The sequence below is a fragment of the Pleurodeles waltl genome, chromosome 4_1 (assembly GCF_031143425.1).
Source record: "Pleurodeles waltl isolate 20211129_DDA chromosome 4_1, aPleWal1.hap1.20221129, whole genome shotgun sequence".
NCBI lineage: Eukaryota > Metazoa > Chordata > Amphibia > Caudata > Salamandridae > Pleurodeles > Pleurodeles waltl.
Genome location: NC_090442.1, coordinates 894,335,557 through 894,362,318, shown reverse-complemented (window position 1 = coordinate 894,362,318; position 26,762 = coordinate 894,335,557).

Genomic DNA, 26,762 nt, shown 5'->3' with positions numbered 1-26,762 from the left:
AATTAAGCCCCGAAATGGCTCAAAAGGTTTGTCGCGGGAATTAACAATTTTATGATGTTGTTTCCCGGGGTGAAACTCTGAGCCATTTTTCTCAGCAGCCTCAGAATCAGCAAGTGATTCAAAATTCCACAGTAGCAGTTGGTACTTCTAAAAATGTAGATGATTTGAAGTGGTAAAGGTAAAGGTTGTAGCCAGAGGCCCAGCTTATTACTGAAGTATACTGAAGGTTTCTAGTTTTTGAAGTGGAGTAGGCTGTAGCCAGTGTCTCAGTTGCTCTTTTTATTTCCCAATTGGACACTTTCTGACTTACATCAAATCACTAAGGGAATTGTCATTGAAAGTAAGTCATCACTTATCTTTCAAACAGACTTCGACCCCTTTCTGAAGATATTCACTAGTCAACTCTGCTACAAAAACAATCCAGAAAGGTGTTTTCCTTTTTCTATGTGTGCTGCAGAATAGAGCATAAAGAGGAAACAACGAGGATAAATATAGATATTCCTCCTTATTGTGTCATCCCTGGGGAGGCGTACAGTTGTGAGGCATTCCCATGTTTACACACTCCTCTAAATTTGGAAATGCTTCAAAACCCATTGATGTTGCATCGGAAAACCCCTGCAAGGTGCATGGAATGAATCCCTGATGCTGTGTAAGGCAATGCAGCGACTTGTGCTGCGTTGCCTCACACATGAAAAGCCACACAAAGTGGCTTTGCGTGGCCTCAGAGATATGGGGGTGCAGTCTGCACCGCCGGAGCATCAAAAAAGTGATGTACCGGGGGCACAAGGTGCTTGAAAATATGCCCCTGAGTCCTTTTTACTCTGTCTATGATATTTGTATGTGAACAAAATAGTTTTTGATCAAAGCAATATGAAACTATACTAGTGTCTAGGCTTGTTTAATTTTACTGCAAAGCAGACAGTTTTCTTGTTTTTGACCCATCATCATCTCCCCCAGAACCTAGTGATACACAAAAACTTGTGCATTCATGTATAGTATAAAGAAGACTAACATTTTGGAAAACAGATTAATTTTGTAATGCTGTTACATTAAATTGGAAAATATGTGCCTCGCGGGTGTATTCCAATGTTGTAAATGCTAGTGCAAATTGAGGCAAAGCAAGTAAGTCACTCATCATGGGGCAAGAAAGCTTCTGTCCTCTCACTTTCCTGCATATTTTTCATCAGTACTTCCCAGGAGCTATACCTGTCTATTGTTCATTTATAAGTGTCCTGATAGCAGGCACTAAACTAACACTAATAAATAATGTATGTTGTTACAAGCTAGAATTCTGTATTTCGCTATTCAGACGTCCATTTATCAACTGCATCTTCAAACATATGTGACACATGCACTATTATAATGTACCATTTCATTGTAAAGGTATGCTCATAAGTATTGTTTCTGCACACCTGAATATGACTTCAACAATTTAGAATCTGAAATATAATAGCTCAAGCACATTAAACAACATATAGGCCCTCATTACGTGTCTGGCAGTACTGGGACAGCCAGAGTCACGTTGGAGGTCGGATCACCGCCAAAGCAGCAGCCTGACCTCCACGTTACAACCCTGGCAAAGCCACCATGGTCCGACCGTCAGCACCACCAGTCAACAGCCTGGTGGTGCTGGCGGTCTTAATCTTCCAGGGCAGCGCTGCAAGCAGCTCTACCCTGAGGATTACGAGTCCCCTCTCTGCCGGCTTTTGCATGACAGTCCTACCGCCATGCAAAGGCTGGCAGAGACAGGGTGGCATGGGAACCATGGGGGACCCTGCACTGCCCATGCATTTGGCATGGAAAGTGCAGGGGACCCCAAGGGCACCCCAGGTCTCCCTTACTGCCAGCCTTTCCATGGTGGTGTTTACCGCCATGGCCAGGCTGGCGGTCGGGGACTCATAATCCCCAGGGCAGCCGTGCTTACACCGCTGCCCTGGGGATTATAACCGCCAGGCGAATGCCTGGCAGTATAGTGGAGGGGCCGGCAGTATGCTGTGGCTATAGCGCCATGGTCATAATAACTGGCGGAACACCGCCAGCCTGTTGGCGGTGTTACCGCCAGCTTACCTCCAGCCGCCAGGGTCATAATGAGGCCCATTATCTTTATTACCGATAAACCTCACAATGTACATAACACATGTGAAGTCAGTATGCTTATGTTGGACCAGGCCCTTTTTGCAGGGTCATCCCTACACTTTTTGCCTTCCTCCTCCTATTTTTTTCGGACCTCTTGTTGTTGGCTCTAGGACTCTCAGCACTTTATCCCTGCTGATCAGTGCTAAAGTGCAGGTGCTCTCCATTCTAAAGTTGGTATGATCGGCTTACACATAATGGGCACAGTAGATTTACCTGTGAGTCCCTTTTACTGTGATATCCCTATACCCTGGGCCTATAAATTAAATGCTACTGGTGGGCCTGCAGCGCTCCTTGCGCCAACCACAGAAGTAACTATTCAAACCAGTCTCAGGCCTGCTTGCGGAGGGCCTACATGCGCAGTTTACTGCCACAGGGACCTGGCATCTAAATTTACTTGCCAGGCCGGGAACTCCCCTTTTACTACATGTAAGCCATCCCTAAGTTAGACTCTAGCTAGCCCTATGGGCAGGGTGCTATGTATTTGGAAGACAGGACATGTGTCTGGTTGTGTGGCCTGTCCTGGTAGTGACAAACAGCCTATTTAGTTTCTCACTGCTGTGAGTGCTGCCTTGCTCACAGAATTGCTTTGGAAGTGTCCTGCCTTATGTCTACGGGGTATTGCCTGATCTATGAGGGATGGCGTAGGCATGTTTGCTATGGTTGTAATGGTAGGGAGAAATGCTACTTACTGGTGTAGGTGGATTTTTTATTATGTTTATAGAAATGCCACTTCTAGAAACTGAACATTGCTCTGTGCTTATGACCTTGATGTTTTGCAGCTTGACTCCGATCCATGTCTGGGGCAGAGTGACAGCTGGACTTTGTGCATATTTTTCAGACAGCCTGTACACAGGGAGGGTGGGGCTGTCACAGAGGTGCATCTGCAATTTGAATGGTATTTCTGGTCAGAGAGAAGGAGAGATTAGGCACACCTGCATGTGTATAGGCTGTGCCCTGGATTCAAATAAAGGACTCGTTTACCCCCAACTGATGTCTGGAGCCTGTGCTGGAGGAGAGAGAGGACACTCCTAGAACCAGTTGGAACTGGTTGGAACCTCTTATCCCCCCTTTATAAAAAGTTGTGCAAAACTGAGCATAAGCACAGTGGGTTTTCCCCATGTTAGAGAGACATCAATACACTACCGAACTGGACACAGAATGCTGCTGGAGGGACTCACCAGGAACCGCCTTGGACTGCTGCTGTTGAGCTGACCTGTGACCTGCTGGGTCACTAGGAGGAACTGCCAATGACTACAACTCTTTGTGCTGGTCTGCTTAGGCCCTACCACCCTGTGCTACCTTTGATTGTCACCAGGGGCTGGGTGCTGAGGTAACTGTTCCCCTGCAGTTTTTTTTTCTGCCTCACAGTGCTGATGAGCTCTGCATCTAACTAATTTCCAGAGCACATGAAGAGCACTTCATTGGTGTCTTCCTTGGCACAGGTACTAGGATACAATTGGAAAGATCGCTGGCACCTCTAGCATTGTGTTGAGTGACTCTACAGTCTACATGTTCATTTTTCAGCTCTGTGAAGTCTTGCATGTGCCAAAAGATGGTAAATATCTCCTTATAATCCTTGCAGTTATAATGCCCAGTATTCCCATTGAGGAGTTCAGGTGATTGCATAACCCTTAGCCACAGATGTGTATTTTTATGTTTCATATTTATTTTGGGGTAGTTAGCTTAAAGACTTTTTTCTTCAAAATGCTGCTAACAATGGGCACTGATTGTAACTGCAAAGTTTAGGCTTTGTGTGCCATTCTTGAATACATTGTTAACAACAATTGGTAATGGTAATGGATAGTAGATTTGGGGACTTCTGTGGCTGCAGAATTTACAGCACAATAATAAACTCACTGCATTTGCAGCTGAAGTTGCAACATTTGCGGATTTCACCAAAAAAGTAATTTTTCAAATAGTTAAAAATAATACTGACAGAGAAGGTGTTGTACAATTTGCACTCTCACATAATTTAAATAAGCATGCTTCATAATTTTGTCGTCCATGCATTTGAATTAAAACTTATATTTGACAGAGAACCATGAAATATGGCAAAATGGCTAACCTCTCCAATGTATTATTTCCCATAATCCTAGAATCCTAGAAGATGTTGTACACATCATTTCCACTTATCTCAAGCTTAGGAAATAATTAATTTGAAGGTGAAAACTGAACTATCTCCGAGGATGTGGTAAGGATGGGAATGCTGTACTGTGACAAGGAAAACCAGAACTCAGAGCAATGAAGATTACCAGTAAGTAACTGGGCTATTAACTTTTCATCCGTTTTTCTTGTCCCAGGCCTTACCAACTGAACTTAGACACAAGCCAAAGGTTTGGGATTCTCCATATAATGCAACACATCACAGAAGGAATTTACTACTTTGGATTCTATTTATCCAATACTGGGTTTACCACTGAATCCAGAACACAAGAACCAACATGGAACATTTCGCTCAAACTAACGTTTTAGTGCTTCATGAATACATGACCATGGGGCAGCATTGCAAATATCAGTCATCGATGTTCCTTTAAATGCTGCCTAAGAAATAAAAAATCCTCAGTTAATCTTCCTTTAATATGGGTAGAGAGAGATAGCGAGAGAGAGTTCCAAAAGCAAATGTGATGGTTTGCTTCATCCATCTACTCTGGATTGGCAATAAAGAAGGTGGGCCTTGTACTGAAAGGCCAAAAGGGACACAAATAAAAGACACTTTTCCAAGAGATGGAGTTCTAGTGAAGTACATTTTCAGCACATAATAACACTTTGTCCAAAAGATATTTAAGAATGGCTCAACCCTTTAAAGAACACCCTGAACCCTTCTGCCTGAAGGAATTGCCATAAAAACAAGACCTTGAAGAATAGAAACTTAAAATCAGCTGCATCTAAAGCTTTAAACTGTAGAGTCTCTAAATCTTGCAGAACGGAAGGCAGATCTCAGGAGAGATCTGAACAATATTTAACAGGCCTTTTCATAAATAAACTTCTCGAGAGCCTGGTCACTAAACAGCAATTGGCTCCATTTGTGGAATTCTAAAAGTTCTAATGGCTATGCATTGCAATCTAAGGGTGGTAACTACAAAGCTAAGCTGGAATCCATCCCTTTAGAAGTCAAATAGTCTTGGGGGTACTCCAGAAGCTGACTTAATATTTCTAGAACCACACCTTTCTCAAAATAATGACAATATTGAGAATAGGACTTTAGTATGGAAGGCATCTACACTGCTGAAATAGTCAACCGCATGGAAAAACCTCTTGGCAAACAAAGCCCATCATCTGATGATTTTACCTTTCAAGAGTAATGCCCCCAGCTGCAGGCGGATCAGGGATGCCTAGAATCTGAGCAGACCTTCAGAGGCTCAAACGTTAATGGAAAACTTTCTTGTGTTTGTACTGCTGAAGGAAAGGATACCATGGATACCATAAATGAGAGGTCAAATGTAGAACAATAGTTTCTCCACCTGGTCCTCCTGAAATTTCCGAAACTGCTTCTGAACAGACTGTGAGAATGACAGAGCATTCAATGTCCACCCTCCATCTCAAATATGGAATCAGGGACAAAAAATGGGAAAGGAGAGCATCTTCTTTGAAAGCAAATGGATCTGGCACTGGAATCATCTATCTTTAAAAAGGACAGGATAGTCTGAAGGGGCACCATTTTGAATGCCAAGTGGAGATGTACGTTTTTACACATTTTAAATGCAGTGTTGGCCTGGAGTCCTAGAAGGTCTTTTACATCAGTAACAATGTTGAGTAGAAACTTTTACCCTGTATAAATTTGGAACTGGAGTTATCACATTCTTGTCCAGTAAATTCTGTATTCCTTCCTCCGGGGTGATGTTGAGGACATAGAATTTGAGGGAAAAAAAGGTTTCCTTGAAGATCTAAGAAGGTTATTTTATACCTCTGTTGAACAATGCCCATAACCCACTCATCTGATATTGATGCATCTCATTCCTCCTGGAAGTAGATTAGCCTTCCCCAAACCAGAGGATGATCAGATGCTGAACCATAATCATGCATTTGATGGGGTGAAGCTCCATCAAAAACATGGGAGCACAAGGCCCCAACCTTTAAGAATATCATTTTGAGAAGGTTGGGACCTGGACTTTTCAGATGAATGAGCCTCCATCCTGGCTGCATCCCTGTCCTCAAAATGAATGACTGATTCATTGAATTTGTATGAAGGGATGGTGCAAAACTTCTCAAGAAACAAAAAACTCTTCTCCTTTAAGATGATTTGGCTGCTGCCATCAATTTCCTTACTTCAGCAATACCTTCTACCGTAGTATGAAGTTGGGAAGAACAATGCTGTGTAGAGAATGTGCATAGGTAAGTTTTTATGAGTTGCATTCACCTTCCAAGATCTTATTTAAATATGTTTCTTGCTAGCAACAGGTGACCTTTCTGCTGTTGCACCCAAGGAGTCACTGTAAATATTTTACAGAAATGGGACTTGTTCCTTCATCATGAAAAAAGTCATTACAAAGCCAGCACAGTCATCGATCGGCTCCACTAACTAACTGGAATGGCATGGCTAGCAAAGAAGTGATGGATTTAACCCAGATCTGTGTCTGGGGGTGAATGTTTTATTTGTTCAGCATTCCATCCATCATCTGTTCTTTTTGCTTCTTCCTAAGGCAGCAGAGTGGCAGAGCAGCTGGACAGTCCTTCATGCAGCAGAGCAGTACTTCTTCTGAGTCTTTCACAGATCCTGAAGTGAAATGAAGAGTTGGGTCTGAGGGTCCAATGTTTATACCTGCTGTAAGCTTTGAAGTTGGAGAAACTTCTGATGTTTTCCCATCACCGATGTGTCTGCAATTTCCTTCCTTCCTCTCTTGGCTGGACCCAGATTGTCTGAGGTCACAATAGACTAGTGTGAAATGCTTTGTTAGTGTGTTGGAATGGCCCCTTTGAGGAGTGTGGTAGGTGACAAATCCATCCTTTCATTCTGCAAGTGATGACCCATTCGGCTAACACCCCCACTCTCTGATGTGATGCCATCTGGGAGGAATACACAGCGGCCAACTGCCAATACACCAAGTCATGTGACCCAGGAACAGGCTGCAGTCACCAAATGGTGAGGTCAAGAAAATGCCAACTTTCTGAAAATGTCATCTTCAAAACTGTGACTTAAAATCTGACTTTCCTATTAAAGAGTGTTTTAAATTGCAATTCTTTAGAGACCAAACTCAGCAGTCCTACCTACTCTCAATGAAAGGTCATCACTTATTAGATGCAATAAGGTAATGCAGTTTGATTCACACATAAGCTTTATTCGGCCAACAGACCATCAAAGCAATACAATACAATACAATATAAATATAAATAAATATCATAATATCATAGCAAGATTTTAAAAAAAGAAAGTAAAGTCCATGTTTGCCCGACTTGGAACAATTTCAAATCATTGTAAATAAAAGATGCGTATGCGCCATGCCATTACTAAAACCTTACTTACTGCATAAATTGTCACATTTTAATTGTGGCTTTTTAAAATCCTCAAAGCTAAAAAACATTTCCTTACGTTCAATTCCCGACAGATTTTGTGAATCCATTTAAACCTTGGGGTTGAGTAAGCGGGACAAAAAAACATAAAATGTTCTACTGTTTCGGAAGAAGTGCCACATGTGGGACAAATATCAGAGCTTAACTTAGGTCCCTATCTGCTCGTCAAGGCCTTCAAGGGTAATGTTCCGAATCGAAATCTGGCATACAAACTTTTGCCTAGTAAATCAGGTATTATATCTAAATATAGTTCGAACTCTGGGTACCATTTAAAATCAATAAACAAATTAGTTAAATGACCATTCGATTTTTGAGAAATGTAATTATTACGTATGTGGGACCAGTAAGCTCCTTTCAGTATTTTTACATGGGACTTCACGAGCTGCTGGGGATTCTCCCAAAAATTCCTCAATCCCAGCGTGCAAAACCAACCGGATACGTATTTGATCCATGGGATGGACGTAGAGTTAGGGCTTTTTAACAATTCTAATAGAGAAAACTTATATATGGCCAGTTCGGGAACTACCCAAAGCCTCACCCAATATAATAGAGGCCGTAAGATAATTAAATCAGCTATTCGTTTAAACCCTAGGTCTAAAAATAGGGGGGTTAATGGGGTGCTAGTAGGGCAAGCACATAAAGCCCGTGCAAAGCTATTCTCAATTTTGGTTATCCTACTACTATCTGACATGCCCCAAATCTCTGCGCCGTAAACAGCAGCACCCTGTGCCTTAGCCACATAAATCTTTACTGCTGGAGACACAACTTTAGCGACCGTATTCCTATAGAGTCGCAATATGGATGCTGCCCGATGTTGCAAGAGCCCAGCACTCTTGCCAACTTGTTCCTCCCAAAGGAGTGAATCTGTAAGTCTCACACCCAAGTAGTCAATGGAGCTAACCTTGTCCAAAATAGCTCCATCTAACCTAATAGTACATTTCTTACGAGGGCCAGAGCGAAGCACCATCAATTTCGTTTTCTTCGAGTTCAGCTCTAAACCAAAATTCCAGCAGAATGATTTAAATCTGTCTACAAGAATTTGAAACCCCATAGGGGTTTTTGAAATCAATAGAGAGTCGTCCGCAAAAAGGAGAATTGGGATTTTCTGATTGACTAGGGAGGGAGCATCGTTCTGGCATGTCATTAGTTCTTGGACCACCTCGTTGATGAATAAAGAAAACAGAAGTGGTGCAAGCACACATCCCTGACGAACACCTCTTTTAATGGGAAATTTGTTAGTCAATTCACCTTGATTGCCCCATCTTACTTGCGCGTATGTGCCTTCATGCATGCGTATTAATAGGTGGATAATATCGGGTGGTGCCCCTATTTTGTGTAACACTCCCCAAAGCTTATCTCTTAGGACCAAATCAAAAGCAGAGCGCAGATCAACAAAAGTGACATATAGAGTTTGCTTTGCCAAGACTACATATTTCCAGTGTAGCACGGTCAACCTAAAAGCCTGGTCAACCGTGCTAACTCTAGAGCGGAACCCTGCCTGAAGCGGTGAAAGGATCTGCTGCTCCGTCACCCAGCTCGATAGTCTAACTAGCAACTGTTTGGCAAAGATTTTTTGTAAGTTGTCGATTAAACTGACCGGTCTGTAATTGATTGGAAAGTTTACATTACCCTTTTTGTAGATTGGGATAATTTCTGCACCCTTCCATGTCTCAGGGATCTGTCCTCCTTTTGTGATTTTATTTGACAGTAGGTTAATATACCAGGTCCATATGGATAACTCTGATTTATAAAGGTCACCTGGAATTTTATCGGGACCTGGGGCTTTACCTGACTTTAAAGAGTTGATAGCATCTGCAGTTTCTTCTAAGGAGAAACAAATATAACTCTCAGAGTTATATAGATTCCCATCAGGTGGAGAAGTGGCATGGTTAGCATTTGGTAAAATTAGGGGGTCTAATCCCACTTTATCACAGTCAACAGCCCCAGTGGAGATAGTTCCTTCATACAAGAGAGAGAAGTGCTCCACCCAGGTTCCGGGTTGAATATGGTTCCTTAGATTAGACCTACCCCCTCTCTCGTACTTAGTCAGCAGTTCCCAGAAAAGCGTATTGTTGTTTGCTTTTGTAGCATCTAACAAATCCTGCCAAATAGCATCTTCCCAAATTTTCTTTGAATGTAAAATTGTCTTTTTATACATACATCTTGCTTGTTTGATCGCCCCCGTGGACCCGGCCTTTATGGCCTTTCTAAGCTCGGTCTTAGCCCTCATACATGCATCATTAAACCATCTACTGTTAGATGAACCCCCGTGTTGCCGGCTTACCATGGCTGCCTTTTTATAAAAAACACTTTGAAGTTTGACCATCATATCTTCGTGGATATCAAGAAGTGGGATGGCTTCCGGCTCAAGGTCTTCGTAAGCTGACAGATTATCTAGAAGCACTTGATAAATCTTACGTAGCAAATAAGGGATTGACATGACTTTGGGCCACCTCACCTTTGTATTAGCATTATTTAAGGTAGGGGGAGGGACCATTGATGGTTGCGTATTCGAGGTTCTACCAAAGATATTCCCAGAAAGGGTAAGCAGCAGTGGGAAGTGATCACTCTCGCATCTTGAATGTACCCTCATGTCTAGCAGCAGTGGCCAAAGACGCACATCCACCAAAAAATAATCAATTACACTGGCCACAGAACCTCGTAGGAATGTCGGTGCAAGGTTTAAATCAGAAGGAGTTCGACTATTGCAGGCCCTTAGGCCAAACTTTAAGCATAATGTAGCGAGCTGTGCTGCGACACAAGAGCGTGCAGGATAACTATCACCATCCAATTGTGCAATCCCCCATAATTCGTCCTCTTCCACAGTGAAATCACTAAGGAATGCAGAGGGTTCGAAAGTGCAATTTACATCCCCTGCGATAATTAAATAGGAATTAGTTTGTATCGTGTCTAAAAAGTCAGAAAGTAGAGTTAAAATATGTGATTCTGTACCACGTGCAACAGAACGGGCATAAACATTGATAAGAGTTATGTTAAAATTTTGCTGAAAAGAAATTTGTAAACCCATCAAGTCGGGACAATCAAATTCTAAAACCTTATAATCACATTGGAGCTTTGAATTTAAAAGAATTAAAAGTCCCCCTTTTGCACGACCAGTTACTTTCTCTGATGGCTGTGCAGGGATATTAAAAGAGAGAAACCCATCCATACTTGATTGGCCCTCTACCCAGTTTTCTTGGAAAAGACACACATCTTGTGACTTTATGTAGGCAACCCAGTCCACATCATCCAGTTTCCTAGCAAGGCCAACAAGATTCCAAGTCATAATGGATAACCCATTAGTTCCCGTTACAGTCCCATGTTTTGAGGGTAGAGCATCCTTATAATTCGGCTCATTAACAAGGGTCTTATCTGATTTGACTATTGTGGATGCCACTAAATTATCCTGATTGACGGCTTTCTGGGCGGAAGACAGTCATACAGAACCATGATGCAAAAATATGCCTTCCTCCCTAGAGCCTCTCTCATTAACATTGGCAATGGGACCGGACACAGGAACCTGTTTTGAGTCAGATAGATTAGGAACTAGCCTGATGCCTCCTCCTTTTAGCTCCTTGTGCTGTCCCTTGCGTGCAAAAGGTAATGCAGTGTTATCCTCATGAAGAGGTAGACCTTGCAATACTGAAAAAGGAATTTGAGAGTTGTTCACTACCAGGACATGTAAAACCTTATTAGTACCTGTTCAACTTTTTAAATACACTGCACCCTGCCCAAGGGGTTGTTTAGAACGTACTCTAGGGATGACTTGTATGTATTTAAAAGGGACGTTTAGACCTGGCAAAATGTGTATGTCAAAGTGGTAGCTACAACTGCACACATAGGCTTCAATGGCAGGCCAGAGACATGTTCAAAAGTCTATTTAAGTGGAAATCCCAATTAGTGCTGCATGCCTACTGGCTGTACTTAATTGCCTGGCCCTCGGTACATGTAGTAGCACTTTACTAAGGAATTCAATGTGCCAACAGGGTATAAGCCAATTTCACTATGTTTGAAGCAGAGAGCACAAGCACTTTAGCACTAGTTAGCGATGGGAAATCGTGCAGTGTCTTAAGACCAACAAAAACAAATTCAGCACAATAGGAGACATAAGGCAAAATGTTTGGAGGGAAGACCACTCTAAGATTAACAAGTCTAAAAGATGTCTTCTGGCCAAGCAATGAGGAAATGCATGTTTCTCTACTTTCTTTGACTCTAATGTAAATACTTTCCTTACCTTGCAGCACCATGGAGAGGCAAGCTTTCTGATCCTTTCCTTTGGTATGGAATTAAAGAATCCTCTTCTTATTCCTATGCTGATGCATCGGGGAAGATTAAGTTCTCATTTACATGCTAAAGAACTTCTTTCAATTCATTGTCTTGTGTCTTACTTACCTAATTATTTCTCCATATCTAGATCTGCCGAATTAGGAAATTCAAATGGCCACCCTCTGGCTTTAAAAGCAGCAGAAACTTCCAGCTCAATTATCTTCTGAATTTCTCTGTTGCATCTTCTCAACTGCTTAGGTGCCGGAGAAAAGCAGTACTTTGCATGTTCCTGCAGTTCCTGTGGCTCAGAAGAAGAATCACGAAGCCTGCAGCTGCAAGCTGGGAAGGTCTCTCACCTGGACCTGTTTCATACTGTGCTCATTGGCTTCTGGCTGCTGATCTTTCTCTCTCCAAATTCAAAATGGCAATCAATTTGTTTTTTGACCTGGCTTTCACAATCCATTATATTTTGTGTCATATGGTGTCTATGTAATTTTGTTTTCCTGTTATTTTACTTTTTAAATGCCTCAGTCTGATGGGAGGGTGGGTCACAACAAAGCTGTGTTTCTTCTCTTGTTTCCTTCCTCCCTCTAATTTCTGATGATGAATCTTCACTCTTGAGACTTCCACTTTTTAAAAAACTTTTGTCTTTTACCTCCTAGGAAGGTGGCAGCTTCTCAAGAGCGCTTGCTTACCACAAATTCCAGTGTGTGGTGACATTATGGCATTCAGAAACAGTTGCTCTTACCTCTCATAGTGGAATATTATGCTCTGGATTGTGGGTAGGTATCCAGTCCTGAACAGTTTCTCATTGTGGATAATTATGCCTGGTGTTGCACATTCTCCTCCTCACTGACTGAATAAGTTAAGAAGTTCACCTCCTTTGGGGCCTATTATGTGTGCCCTTCTTTTGGTGCTCCACTTTGTACTCCAAATAATTACAGCACAGGCACTCCTTAACAGGGTTTGTACAGTTGTTATTCTGCTTGTCGGTTGCCTTGGAGATGCTTAAAACATGTAAGATTTCATTTGTTGTGAGACCATCACGATGCTGAAGTGAAGCAGAGGTCACATGCCCAGCAATGGTGCCAGTAAATGCTCCTGCCAGGATATACAAGATTCCACACTTCTCTTAAAGCAGAACACACTTCTAAACTAGTTGCAAACAACTCTTTAACTGGCTAACTAAACTCATACACAAATCAACCTGTATTCACAGGACCTCATGAGCAGGCCCGATTATCAGGAACAAGGGTCTCACAAACGTAACATCATAAAAAAATCACTAGAGTTCATTCTCGATGCCATAAAAATCTTACCTTTTCCTATCTTATAGTGTTATGGAAAATAGCATGCTGAAAAGGTAAGCCATGTTGGAGGGGTGTGAAGTTTGAACTCAGCTTAGGTAGACAAGTTCAGTAACCAGGACCAAAAGTGCAGTAGGGAAGGACTGGGGTATAGAAGACAAATAATGAGGTAATTTAGGGTGGCAGAACTTTATTAATAACCAAGACTCAAGAGGCTGAGTGGTTTGCATGTAAAAGTAATAAAAGTGTCTCATTTACATGATCTGTCCAAATGTCTGAAGAAATGTATTACAATGTTATCAGAAAGTAAAGTTTTGTAGCCTTTGTGGTAATTCTCTTTGTTTATGCTCACAATATTATTAGCTCACAAGACTGTTCCTGCAGCACTGGAAGGCGGACTTAGGCAATGTAAATGTACACAGTGTACTACCAGCTAGAACACTTTGTACAAGCTGGTTTAGAGCTTCTTCAGGTACTGGAGGCCTGAGCCTCCTCTGAACCCAGCTGTGTAAGACAGCGCAGTCGAAGAGGTTTAAAGTGTGCATATCAGGCTGACCGTCGCAAAACAGCTGGCCAAAGTGACATGCACACTTTAAACTTTAAGCATAAACCACTCCTCCTCCCTTGCTGTCTGTCAGCAGTGATGACCCTGCCCCAACACTTGGCTCTGGCTGGCCGGCTGCAATGAATAATAAAACATTAATAAAATTGTTTTGTTACTGTTTTATTTTTCATTCTTGCTCTGCTGGTAGCAGAATAGGGAATGCTATTCCGCCCTAATGGAGGCACCACTGTTGCACTTTTCCAAAATCATAAACTGAAAACCCCAATAATAATATATGTTATTTTAATAGTTTATACAGGTTTTCTTTCTTGATTTTTTTGTTCTGGATCATTAGCAATAGTAAGTTTGACAAAGAAATATTTGGTGAAAATGCTAACTGATGTTTTCTTTTCTATTTATAAGAAGCTGTCCATTTCCATAGTCTGTATACAAAAATGCAACAGACATTGTTTGGGTGTCCCCTCTGTTGATTCCCACCCAATAATCTGTGCCAGACAAAAATGTGGCTTCCGCAGGCACGTTCTTCAGAACACTCCTGGACCCTTTGGAAGATCAGAAGAGGTCTGAACTTACTGCCTGAGAACAATTGAGAAGAGCCTAGAAGAGTACACCTGATCTCCCTTTTCTACCCAGGACAATGAAATGGACGCCAAGGGTCGTAAGGCTGACCTTCCGTTAAAGCTAAAGAGACACAACAAGCTACAAGAGGCGTTGTCCTGCAACTGCTCAGCTGACCAATAACAACTGGAACTGCAGTGGACCCTCCTGTTGGTCTCTGCCTGTCACACTTTGAGTTTGTAAATGCCTTCCCTGAGGACTTGGGGGCTTTAGAAGTTTACTCCTATGGTGAATTGGGACTTTAAGGGCTAAAATCAGAAGGTAAAATATTTGACCAGAATGAACCTGGTTAGTGTATCTGTTCCTATTATGCAGCACTCTTTGTGTTTCTTGGTTCTATGTCTACTTAAAACATTGTAAAAAGTTGTAACTCGAGCTGCCCTTGTCATTTGGTATTAATAGATATATTTCAACTATATTAGGGAAAGTCTAACAATAATAGATATACTATTCTACACCAGTCTGTGAAACAGGAAGGGAAATATTTAACTTTGGAGGGGTACAATTTACTATTGCTACTCCAGTCTGTAGAACAGTAGGGAAAGAGTTGGACTTCAAGAGGATTTGATTTAATATTGCCATATCAGTCTATGTAAGGGTAGGGCAAGTGTTGGACTTCAGAAGGGTAACATATACTATTCCCACTCCAGTCTGTGCAACAGTAGGGAAAGTGTTGGACTTCGAGGGGTAGAGTTTACTATTCCCACTCCAATCTGTGCAACAGTAAGGAAAGCATTGGACTTTGGCAGGGGTTACATTTACTTCTCCCACTCCAGTGTGTGCAACAGTAGGGAAAGTGTTGGTCTTCACAGAGGTAACATTTACTCTTCCCACTCCAGTATGTGCAACAGCAGGGATAGCATTGGACTTCAAAGGGGTTACATTTACCACTGCCACTCCAAAATGTGCAATGGTAGGGAAATCTTTGGACTTCGGATGGATTCAACATACTATTCCCACTCTAGTCTATGTAACAGTAAGAAAAGCATTGGACTTTGGAGGGGTCAAATTTAGTATTCCCACTCCAGTCTATGCAACAGTAGTGAAAGTACTTCATTTTAATATAAAACTCTTAATAAGAAAATGATTAATTAACCAAAAACAATTATATGTAACAATAAAAAAATGCAATTAAACAACAATTATTACCCAATATACATCATTAATAATCAAAGAAATGTGTGATAATAAAATAACAATTAAGTATTAATTAACTATTACTTAATTATCTGCCCACCCTATACCCCTATATAACCAGTAATCTGTACCTAGCATATAACGGAAAAATATAATTATTATACATTTGCTTAATTAATAATCAATTAAAATATTCAAAAGTAAATTAATGATTATTTTTTAAATAAGTATTACTTAATTAACTTCCCACCCTATACCACTACAAACCCAGAAACTCACACTTTAAATAGAAACAATATTTAAAAAATATTATTAACAACTAAACAAACAATAGTAACACAATAAATTAACATATCAACTAAACAACATAAACATAATTAATGAACAATATTTTTAAGAACTATATATCACTGAAAAAGATATTATCAACAAAGATATTCTTGAAAACGATATTATTTACCTAAAAATCAGTGTTCTTGGCAAGGATATTTCTGCATCATGATATTTTTGTATCACAATATTTTTTCAAAATGTCTGCAACTAGATATTTAAAACTTGTGCCCATATTTATACTTTTTTAGTGCTGCATTTACGTCATTTTTTGATGCAAAAGTGGTGCAAACTTACAAAATACAACTATATTAATTGTATTGTCTAAATACCAAAAAAAAGTTTGAGCAAGTAGAATAACTCATTTAATTAAAGTACAGGGGGCCATATTTATACTTTTTGATGCACAACTGCGCCAACGCAGTTGTGCGTCAAAAATGTTAACGCCATTCCAAAGCGCCATGCGGGCGCCTTATTTTTGGAATGACGTTAGCCGGCGGAGCTAACTGGTGTGCGTAAAAAAAAATGACCCACACTAGGCAGCGCCGGCGTAGGGGAAAATGGAGCTTGGGCGTAAAAAAATGGGGCAAGTCGGTCTGAGGCAAAAAATCTGCCTCAACCTGATTTGCGCCATTTTTTTTTACTCCCACCCTCCATTGACATGACTCCTGTTTTAGCAAAGACAGGAGTCATGCCCCCTTGCCCAATGCCCATGCCCAGGGGACTTCTGTCCCCTGGCCATGGTCATTGGGCATAGTGGCATGTAGGGGGGCACAAATCAGGCACCCCTATGCCACAAAAAAAAAAATACTTACCTTAACTTACCTTAAGTTCCCTGGGATGGGTCCCTCCATCCTTGGGTGTCCTCCTGGGGTGGGCAAGGGTGGCAGGGGGTGTCTCTGGGGGCATGGGAGGGCACCTCTGGGCTCCTTCCGAGCCCACAGGTTCCTTAACGCCTGCCCTGACCAGGCGCTAAAGAATTACGCAAAAGCGGCTGGACGTCATTTTTTTTGACCCGTCCAATCCTGTGCACCATTTTTGCACGGGAGTTTAAATAAGGCGCACATGCCTTGGAGTCATTTTTTATACGGGAACGCCTACCTTGCATATCATTAACGCAAGGTAGGTGTCCACGCTAAAAAATGACGCTAACTCCAAGATCTTTGGCTCTAGACGGGTCTACCGCCAAAGTATAAATATGGAGTTAGCTTTGCGTCGGATTTGCGTCAAAAAAACGACGCAATTCCGGCGCAAACAGAGTATAAATATGCCCCAGGGTCTCTAGAGTTTTATAGTGTCGGATTTTGCCAAGCACACTTTCTAACAGTGAATGTGGCAAGAATCGTAAGCACAGAAGTTACGCCGCTGATGTGAAATGCTGCTGATTTGTACCCACCATCAAAGTAATGACAGGCACAAAAACAATTCTCTCCATTTGCATTTTCAGAGGAACGCCATAAAATCTTCGTTTACGGGAATGACTTGGGGCAGCATTCGTTTGCCGGCCCAGCAAACCCATGCTTCAACACTTCCTCACTTACTGACTTGGCAAAAGCTGTGTCTGTGATGGTGTTGATTGTTCTTCCTATAGTGACAAGAAGGAAAGGCTTGTGCTAAAATACCTGTCGACCGACAGAAAGGAGAAGTGTTGGCAGCATTTTCTTGCAAAGCTGCCGCCTGGATTAATGAGAAGTTTCGACTGCATACATATATTAAGTGAAAGAAAGTGCAAGTGAAGTGAGAAATGTGAGATATGCAGAGCTAACACCTGTGTAGCCTGTGTTGAATATACCTACGTTTCTATGCCATACCACCTCTTCTGTGCATACAAACGTACTACACACATGCTCAGTGACCTGCATGCATGTTCACCCTACCTACTTCCCATGACAGCAGCTAGACAACTGAAAATACAATTTTCCAGATATTCGACGGCTGGAGTTAGTATAGTAAATTATCGCGTTCTCATACATTTTAATGCCTCTTATAGGATTTTCAGATGAAGCATTGAAATTCAACTCCTCCCAGGAGTCACGGATATATGGGGAACCTTTAATGATTAGAACCACTGGGTCATATAGAGTGACCTAGAAAGGTGGTGTTAAAAGCAGCGGCTTCACTAGGTTGACAAGTGCCCTGACCTAAGCAAGAGAAATCCCCCCCTCCTTTGTGGATGCCCCTTCCCCTCATCTGCCCCATCACACTGTAAACTCCTGTGACATAATTTCCACCTACAACCCTGTCATGCAAATATCATATTATGAAATCCTTTTCCATGATGATGTTGTGTAAATCAGAGACACCTGTTAAAATGCAGAGGTAAACAACGGTATCCACTTGGGAATAATGATTTAATGGACTGTTGTTGTGCTGCTTTGCAACAAGTATTCACTTAGAACCGTACAATTAAGACTAAGGGGCATATTTTACGAAAAGAGGCACTGCAGCAAGTGCAGTGCCACTTTCCTTGTGCCGCTTAGCGGCCCCCCAATGCCACTATGTGTGTGCCGTATTTAAAAGATGACGCGCCATGTTGCAGGATAGGGGCAACAGCATCAAAAGTTTTGACGCTATTGATGTACTGTTTAAGGTTAGCGCCAAAATGTTGGTGTTAACCCTGATCAGTACATAGGGGCCCATTGTAATTAATGGTGCGCCCCCTTTTAAAAATGCCAGAAAAAAATGATGCAAAGAAATCTCTCAGATTTCTGTGCGCCATTTTTTTGCCCCTCCTCACCGGGGAACTCCCCCCTTCACTATATTATGCCTGGCATAGTCATAATGTGGCTCAAGGGGTTACAAAGTGGTGCAATACATGCATTGCGCCACTCTATAAATGTGGCGTGGCATTTTGGGGCATCTAACTCCACATTAGCATAAAAAAATATGGTAATGTGTCGTTAGATGGCGCAAGGCCCTCTTAAATCTGGGCCTAAGTACTTCGGAGAGTAAGGCAAATCCACGGTCAAAAAGACAATATCAATTATAATTGTAGTATGAAATTTCATTATTTTGCCTAACCTGTTTACACTAACTTAAAGCAAATCTGTATAAAGTCCCCGTGGCTTGTTAGTGGCCTAAATTGTATGCCTTACAAATCCATGTACAACATAGGGGTCGCAACATATCCCTAAAGAGTATTTAGAGAAGTTATTGAGGTGGGAAACAGTGGCAGGTGCAGTACTACAAGCCCTCCTGACCACGGCAATCGGCAGCATGTAAAGAGAGCTCATTAATAATTAGCGAGCTTTATTTAGCTTAGAATGCATGGTGAAAACAATGATCATTGTCACCTCCTCTTAAACACATAAGAGATGGAGCACAGGTCGAAGGCATGAAAGTGTGCCCCAGTTCCCACAGAAAGCAGAGAACTGGACACAACAAGCGGAAGCCTCGCTTAAGTACTTGGAAGTAGAGCACCAGGTAAAAGCACTGAAAGAAAACCTCACACTTAAGACTTACTTATAGAAGGCGCACATCAGAGGCATGAGCAGTGCAAACGTCCATCACACACACAGACAATAGGCAGCAACTGCAATAGCAAAGCAACCATGATACATAACTAATACTCCACAATCAGCAACAATGAATATGTTACTCCCACACACAGAATAGGAGCAGTACTTCAAAGCACCAATGTAGGCTTCCCTCACTAAGAGCACAGGTGCATTGTGATAAACAGAAGTGCAACCTAAGCTCCTACTATGTAGTGCACTTGAAGAGCACAGACAGCAGCCGAAAAGCCTGCTGTTCTTATACAAAAGAGGAAGCAGAAGTTAAATCTTCCCTACAAACAGAACATGTACAACACATGCAGGAACAGTGCAAACTTAACATAACACAGAAAAGTGCATGTTGGATGTCAATAGTGCAGCCTCCCTACTTCCTACTAAGGATGCCATGGGCATCAGCATTGCAAGATTCCCACACTCTACGTCAAGGCAGGAACATCCGAGACAGCAATAATGCAAGCTTCAGTCAATCAAATGAAAAAAGGTTGCAAAGACTTGATGGTCTCCTAGTATTGTGCTTGGTTCCAAGGTTCTGCGACGCCTGTCTTTCGATTTACCCAAATCCTTTCCTCAAAAGTGCACGTTTGCTTTTTAAAGCAGGCTTGGTAGCTTGAGGTATACAGGCCACTCTACATTGGCTGCTTCAGTCCCCTACATGCATTTTTTTGGGGGGTGCAAGTATGTGGTTACTAAGAACCCTGCAAAAATCTGGCGGTCCACCTCCAACCCTCCCACCAGTGCCCTGTACAGTCGCAGTACTACTTCAGAAAGAGGAGTGGATTGATATTAACTACTGACCAAGTATATTTCCAATGCATAGAACACTCACAGCTTCTACAGGCCTGATGAAGCAGAAAATGAAGGTTTTACATTTATTGACGCTTAAACGTAGTGCTGCAATAATCATGTGTGACTTTAACCAAACTAATAAAGATTGTACGGGGACAAAATGTGCCCTCAGAGTAGTTTGCCAACATTTATAAGCGTGCTTTATATAACGTGGTGTATTAGAATTGCACTAATCCGACATAATCATAAACGTGTGCTATGATTTGCTTGTTTGAAATGTTTTAGCTTAGCATTACTTTAGTGCAGGCTTCGGCCTAGTTCCCTGGTCTCACGGTTTAGATGCTCGTATTTTTCCAATGTGCTAATAAACGTGTATTTTTGCTTGAAGCTGTACTTTTCCACTGAGATCGTTCACATGCTTATCTTAAGGTTTCGTGCCAGCCTGGCATATTTCTCTCTTTACTCCAAGGTCAATCTGCAGGTGCGGACAATGGAAGCTCTGAAAGTGAGTTAATTGGTATAAAATGTTGCAACTTGCGTACTCGTATCCAAGGATAATGTATGCTTAAGTAAAAGCTTGAGAACTGTTGTTTTTGATTGGACAATTTGAAGCCAACCTATGAACCCTCCAATGGAAGACCCTACTGGATTTGAACTGTTGTCTATTTAAACCAGGTGCACGAGAAGAAAGTATCCATTACAGCCATTTGCAGCCATTATTGCTGTTACCAGCCATTACAGCCATTACCAGCTATTGCCCGACATTGCGCCATTCCGTAGCTATTATGGCCCACCTTGCTGCGACGCCATTTTGAAAGAGACTTTGATGCTTTCTCTGATCGAGAGAAAGAGACTTTAAATGATTCTTGCCCTAGAGACTTTAACTTTGATCCCTTGCATGAAGTAGTAGTTTTATCTTGCCGCCGTGAGGCAATTGCCCCGTCCACCTTGCCCCTTGCCCCGTCCCATGCTGATCGAGAAACGGTACCTGTGAGACGAAGACTTCCTTGTATGTTGATCGTAATTGGTAAATATGAAAGGAAATTGTAAAATTGCATTGTGTTTCTTTTAGGTAACCAACTGCTGATTTGGATAAGATCCCTAATTAGGAGTTTTTTCTAAATTAATGTTGCTAAATTGTTTTCGCATGAAGCCCCACATGCCGATGCTAATTTGAGGTTAGACGAGGATTCCTTTGGTTGCACGATGCAATTTGAGACCTTGTTATGCTGACTAAATGTATGCAATTAGTTCATTACAGATTATCGTATTAGTGATTTGCATTGCTATTATCGAATGCCTTGTTATTCAAATGCTGCATAGATTGCACTTGTTTCGCCGCTATGGACAGCTATTAATGTTCATTTATGTTTATCATTTGGTGTTGAGACACATCTATATTGTGCTAGCTTTGTTAATATAGGGAAATAAATTCACTAACTTTGAATAAACTGGTGTGGTTATTCCTGACTGAAAGGTCAGGGTTCGCCGAAATGTATTCTGGATTAATTGTTAAGTGTTATGTTGATCAGGGTATTGCTTATGTTCGTTATTGATTATTGATTTAATGAAATTGACTGATTAAGGGTGGAGAGGGTCTCACTTAGCCAAAAGATTCATCGGCCTAAAGAGCGTCCAAGATACAAGTAAAATTATCTATACGGATCGCTCTATCAGTAGATGGTAGCAGAGGACGGTTTCGTCTTTTGGGACCCCGTACTCAAAGTACATGGTGTTGAATTGACGGTTACGCCCTTTGAGACCCCATTCGAGAAGTTGAATTAGATTTTCTTGGGTAAAATAGATTGACAGAATGATGATGGGCTAGGTCCACCGCGACTTTCCCGGGATCTCGGAGCTTGCGAATGGAGAGAATGGAGGTGTGGAATCGGCGTTGGCGGTACTAGTGATGGTATGAGTGAAGTTAGGGTTTTGCGCTTGCACAGCTTATTGCCGCAGATTGTGTGAAAAGGTTGCGAGGATTTTAGAGAATAGCGGAGGTGCGACTCCGAGTGTAGAGGTAGAGAAGTCGTCGAACTTCATAGAAAATAGCGGAGGTGCGACTCCGAGTGTGAGAGTAGGGAAGTCATCGAACTTCATGTGCGTGTGGCGCTTTGTGCATAAAAAGGTCCACGTGGTTGTTGTTGTTGAGACGGGCCCTGCGAGGTCAAGAGACTCCGGAGTATGTTGTTTTATGTTGTGGTCTGGGCGGTTTAGTAGGTTGATCGGGCGTGGTCAACGAGTCAGTACGTGTGTTAAGGGAGTGAAAGAAACTTCGACTTCGGGCTTTGACAAAATTCTAAGTGCACTAGAATAGATCATTGACAAGTTGAGAGTAGGTCTGCGGGTCAGATTTGCTTGCGAAAGTGGGGACCGAGAAATATGGAATAACTGCCGAGGCTAGTGAAAAGTCCCTAAGGTCCTGAAGCGATTGTGTTACCCTTCCTGTAGTAAACCGACAGATCTGTTTTAGTTTTTGTAGCTCGCGATACATGCAAGAAGTGGTTACGAGAGGAGCTGAGTGAAGGAGGACTAGCCGCGAGGCTTTGTCAGCCGCAGTGTGTGTGAGTGTGACGTCACTAGGAGCCGCGCTGGGATAGGTTGGTTGCAGAGAAGGGTCGCGCACGGATTGGACGCAGTCCGTGGGGCTCGATTGGAAGAGGAAAGGCAAGCGAAGAGTATTCCGGGAATTAAAGTCACCTATTGATTACAAACTTTGTGAAATTAAAGACGAGAAAATGAAATTTTTTAAAGCGTTAAAGAGTGCAATGAAGGGGTAGTCTTACATTAAAGCGAGCGTAGGAGAGGAGACGCCGCCCGAAGGCACACCAGCTTACATTGTAATGGAGGAAAAGGGGGTAGCTCCGTGCCTTTGGCTAAAGCAATGGCACAAGTTGACAGAGAAACATGGGAGCGTAGCATTCCCGATCCACGGGACATTCAATATAAGGATTCTAGAGAATTTGAGATTTGCGATGTACGACATGAAGGTGCCTCCAAGGCCAGCCCAGTTTGAGGCTCTAGCAATTTGGGAACTAATGGCTAGACAGCAGCAGCAAAATAAGTTCAAGACCAGGATAAGAAAGGTAGAAAAGACACTAGCGGACGATAGGTGGGATAATGCACAGAAGGTGTGGAGGTCAGATGTATTGCAGGGGATAAAATTGTTTCCCGCAATTACTAAGGAAGAAGAGGAGACAGGTAAGAAAGCTACCTGTAAGACAAACAGGAGGTGTTCCAAGGATAGAGAGGACGAGGAAAAGTTGAGAAGAGAAGAGGAGTTAGAGGATGAGGAGTTAATTATGCAATTGCTGAACGACCGTCCACCACCTTATGCGGAGAGTGGACAAGGTCCAAGTACCAGTTCTGCCCCTCCGGCACCGGTACAGAACAGTGAAACTCAGAGTTCAGGAGCATCATCGGGGTCTAAGGACCCGAGTTTACTGTTCACCCCGCAGATACCGCAGGTTAGGAGAATATATCCAGATGTGCCCATGTTGAAACCAGCAGAAAATTATCAGCCGCAGATGCCAGGGTACTACAGCAGTGACAACAGTGCAGGAATGATTCTAGATCCAACCGTAAGGGGAGTACAGAATGGTCACAACCCGACATTGGCACAAGCCGAATCAACCCAGTTTTTGATGCCTCAAAAGCAGATGCAGGGGGGGACAGCACATGCTCAGATGACGGGGAGTCAGATGGGCATGCCGGCAATGATGACCCATAGTGTGGGAATGAACATGCCTCAGAACATGGGAAATAGACAAAACCCAGATGCAATATCGCTACCCATTACTGTAGGTCCACCGGTACCTTTGTACAGTCAGCCTAACTTAGGTATGAGCGGTCAGGGATCAATGCTGCAGAATGGGACAGAAAGGAGGTGCATAGAAAACACTCCAGGGATAACACCTATAGCGGCTCAGCCAAATGGATCTGGGTCCTTGATGGAGTTTAGTCCCATATGTGCTCAGTCAACACTGGTGAGGTCGAGTCCCCCACTGGTGATACCGCTGTCATCGAATACTGAAAAGTTGCCGCAACCATCAATGGCAGTCGATGTGAATGCTACACTTATGGGGTTGAATGCGCAACAGCTGACACAGTGGTTCAACAGTCTGAATTCCACACAAAGCTCAGCCAGTGGGAAGGGAGAAGACTATCTGAATAGGGTCAGGTTGAACATGGAAGAACAAGAATTGGTGGAAGGGACTATGGGGGTGAATAGGTTAGAGTCCTACTCGGAAGAAGAGCTGAGGTATCTATGTCCCAGGATTACGAAAGAAGTGAATAAGGTACATAAAAGCTTGCAGGAAATAGCTGACAAAAACGGGGTGGATATAGACAAGACAAAACACTTGAGCAGGAGCTACAGATTGGATTTTGGGACCACAGATTTTGAACACATGAGGTCAGCAGGCATGAAGGCCCACCTTAGAAAATTGTTGCAGAGTGCACAAGTGTGGAGGTGCTTAGACAAATGGGAAAGCAGATGGGTAAAGAGAAAGGAAAAGAGGAAAGATAGTGTCTCAGAGCTCAACGAGAAAAGACCGCAGAGTAGTGATGCAGTAACCATGTTACCAATGAGGGAGACAGCAGGGGGAAAATTAATACATGTACCATGGCACAGAAGCGACATTCAGTCTTTTACGGATGATTTTCCCAAACTAAGAGAGAAACCGATTGAATGGTATCAACAGACTGACAGGTTTGTGAAGCTTGCAAAATGTCTTTGGGAAGACCTGAACACCCTCTTTGAGATTGTGGTTCCGGCAGATTTGTGGGAGGATTGCAAAAGAGCTGTAGGTTGGCTGACAAGTGAACCAGAAAGAGACAGGGAGACGGGTGCACCATCGCCTATGGTGATGAGCCTGTACTATAAGGTGATTGAGCATTTGAAGACGAAGGTGGCCGCGAAAAATGTGGATTGGCAGAAGATCGATCGAACTGCCCAAGAGGCTAAAGAGTCGATTCATAGTTACTATGAGAGGTTGTTGAAGGCGTTCAAGAACTACAGTGGCACGGAAACAATAGAGGCGAAGGACATGCTTCATTTTGTGTTCGGATTTGTGGAAGGGCTGAGACCAGAGATAAGTCAGATGATAAAGTCGCATTTGATTTGTTGGCAGTCGAAACCTATTGATGAAGTGTTGAATTATGCGAAATACTGTAGTGACGAAATTGAAGTGAAACAGAAAAGGTTGAAGGAGAAAGTGATGATGATGCAACTTAAAGCAGCTCAGACAGGTCTGCAAGGTTTGCAAGGGTTGCAAGGTTCCAACAGCAGGTACCGCAACCGCAGCAGCAGTTGCAGGGAAATATGATGTTTCAGCCACAGGCGAGAGGCAGAGGCAGAGGAGGTTTTGTGAATAATGGTCCGGATTTGAACACTGTTGTGACTCAGAATGGTGTGCAGGCATTGAAAAAGGTGATGCCGTGTCACGTGTGCGGAATTGTCGGTCATTGGAAACGCGAGTGCCCGATGGTGGTGCAGGAAGGTGCAGGTGTTGGTCAGCAAAACAATGATGTCAATGCATTTCAGACAATGAGGGGACCGAAAATGAGAGGTCCGAACCCAAATTTTCAGACCGTAAATCAGTTGCAGGGATTACAACCTATGCAGCCGCAGCAGATGCAGATGCCTCGTATGCAGGTGACGCAAATGCAGCCAATGCAACAGCAGTTTCCCATGGTACCTAATCAGCAAATGCAAATACCTTTGGCACCAATGAGTCAGCAGCAAGTGATGGTTCCTCCACAGGTCTCGGGTCAGGTAATGAGTACAAATGGCACCGTACAACAGTTCCCACTACACAGTGAGAGTGGAGTAAACAATGTGTGGGAGAGTGAAAGTTCAGGAGAAGAAGGAGATTGTGTGCTTGCAGCATCCTTGGAAGTTGATCAAAAGGGTCCGTACGTGGAGGGAAGAGTAATGGGTCATCGTGTCTCATTCCTGGTTGACACAGGAGCAACACGTTCAACTGTTAAGAGCATTGAAGTACCAAATTTGCCACTCTCAGGGAGGACAGTTCAAGTGGTGGGAGTAGCAAACAGGCACCTGACAAACCCAATAACAGATCCGGTACCAGTCAGCATCGGTAACTATCAAGGGTTACATCAGTTTGTGGTATGTGACTCAAGCCCGATAGCACTGTTAGGGAGAGACTTATTGTGCAAATTGGGTTGTTCGATTATGTGTTCGAACGAGGGAATAAAAATCCAGACGAGCAGTGATGGGGAAGAAGAGGACAGTGTAGAGGGGGATGAGATGGAAACTGTTGATGAAGAGTATCCTCTGATTTGCCTTTTCCCGATGATAACTGAAGAAGATATTCCAGCCGAATTACGGGAAACAGTCGGAAAGGAAGTGTGGGATATGACAGGGAAAGAGGTGGGATTGATGAAAGGAGTGGAACCAGTGAAAGTGACTGTAAAGCCCAATGCAACCTTTCCCCAGACCCCACAATACCACATGGCACAAGATACCCTCATGAAAGTTGCCCAACTTATTGACGAATTTGTAAAGCAGGGAGTACTGAAAGAAGTGTTAAGCAGCCCATGTAATTCACCAATCATGGGATTAATAAAGCC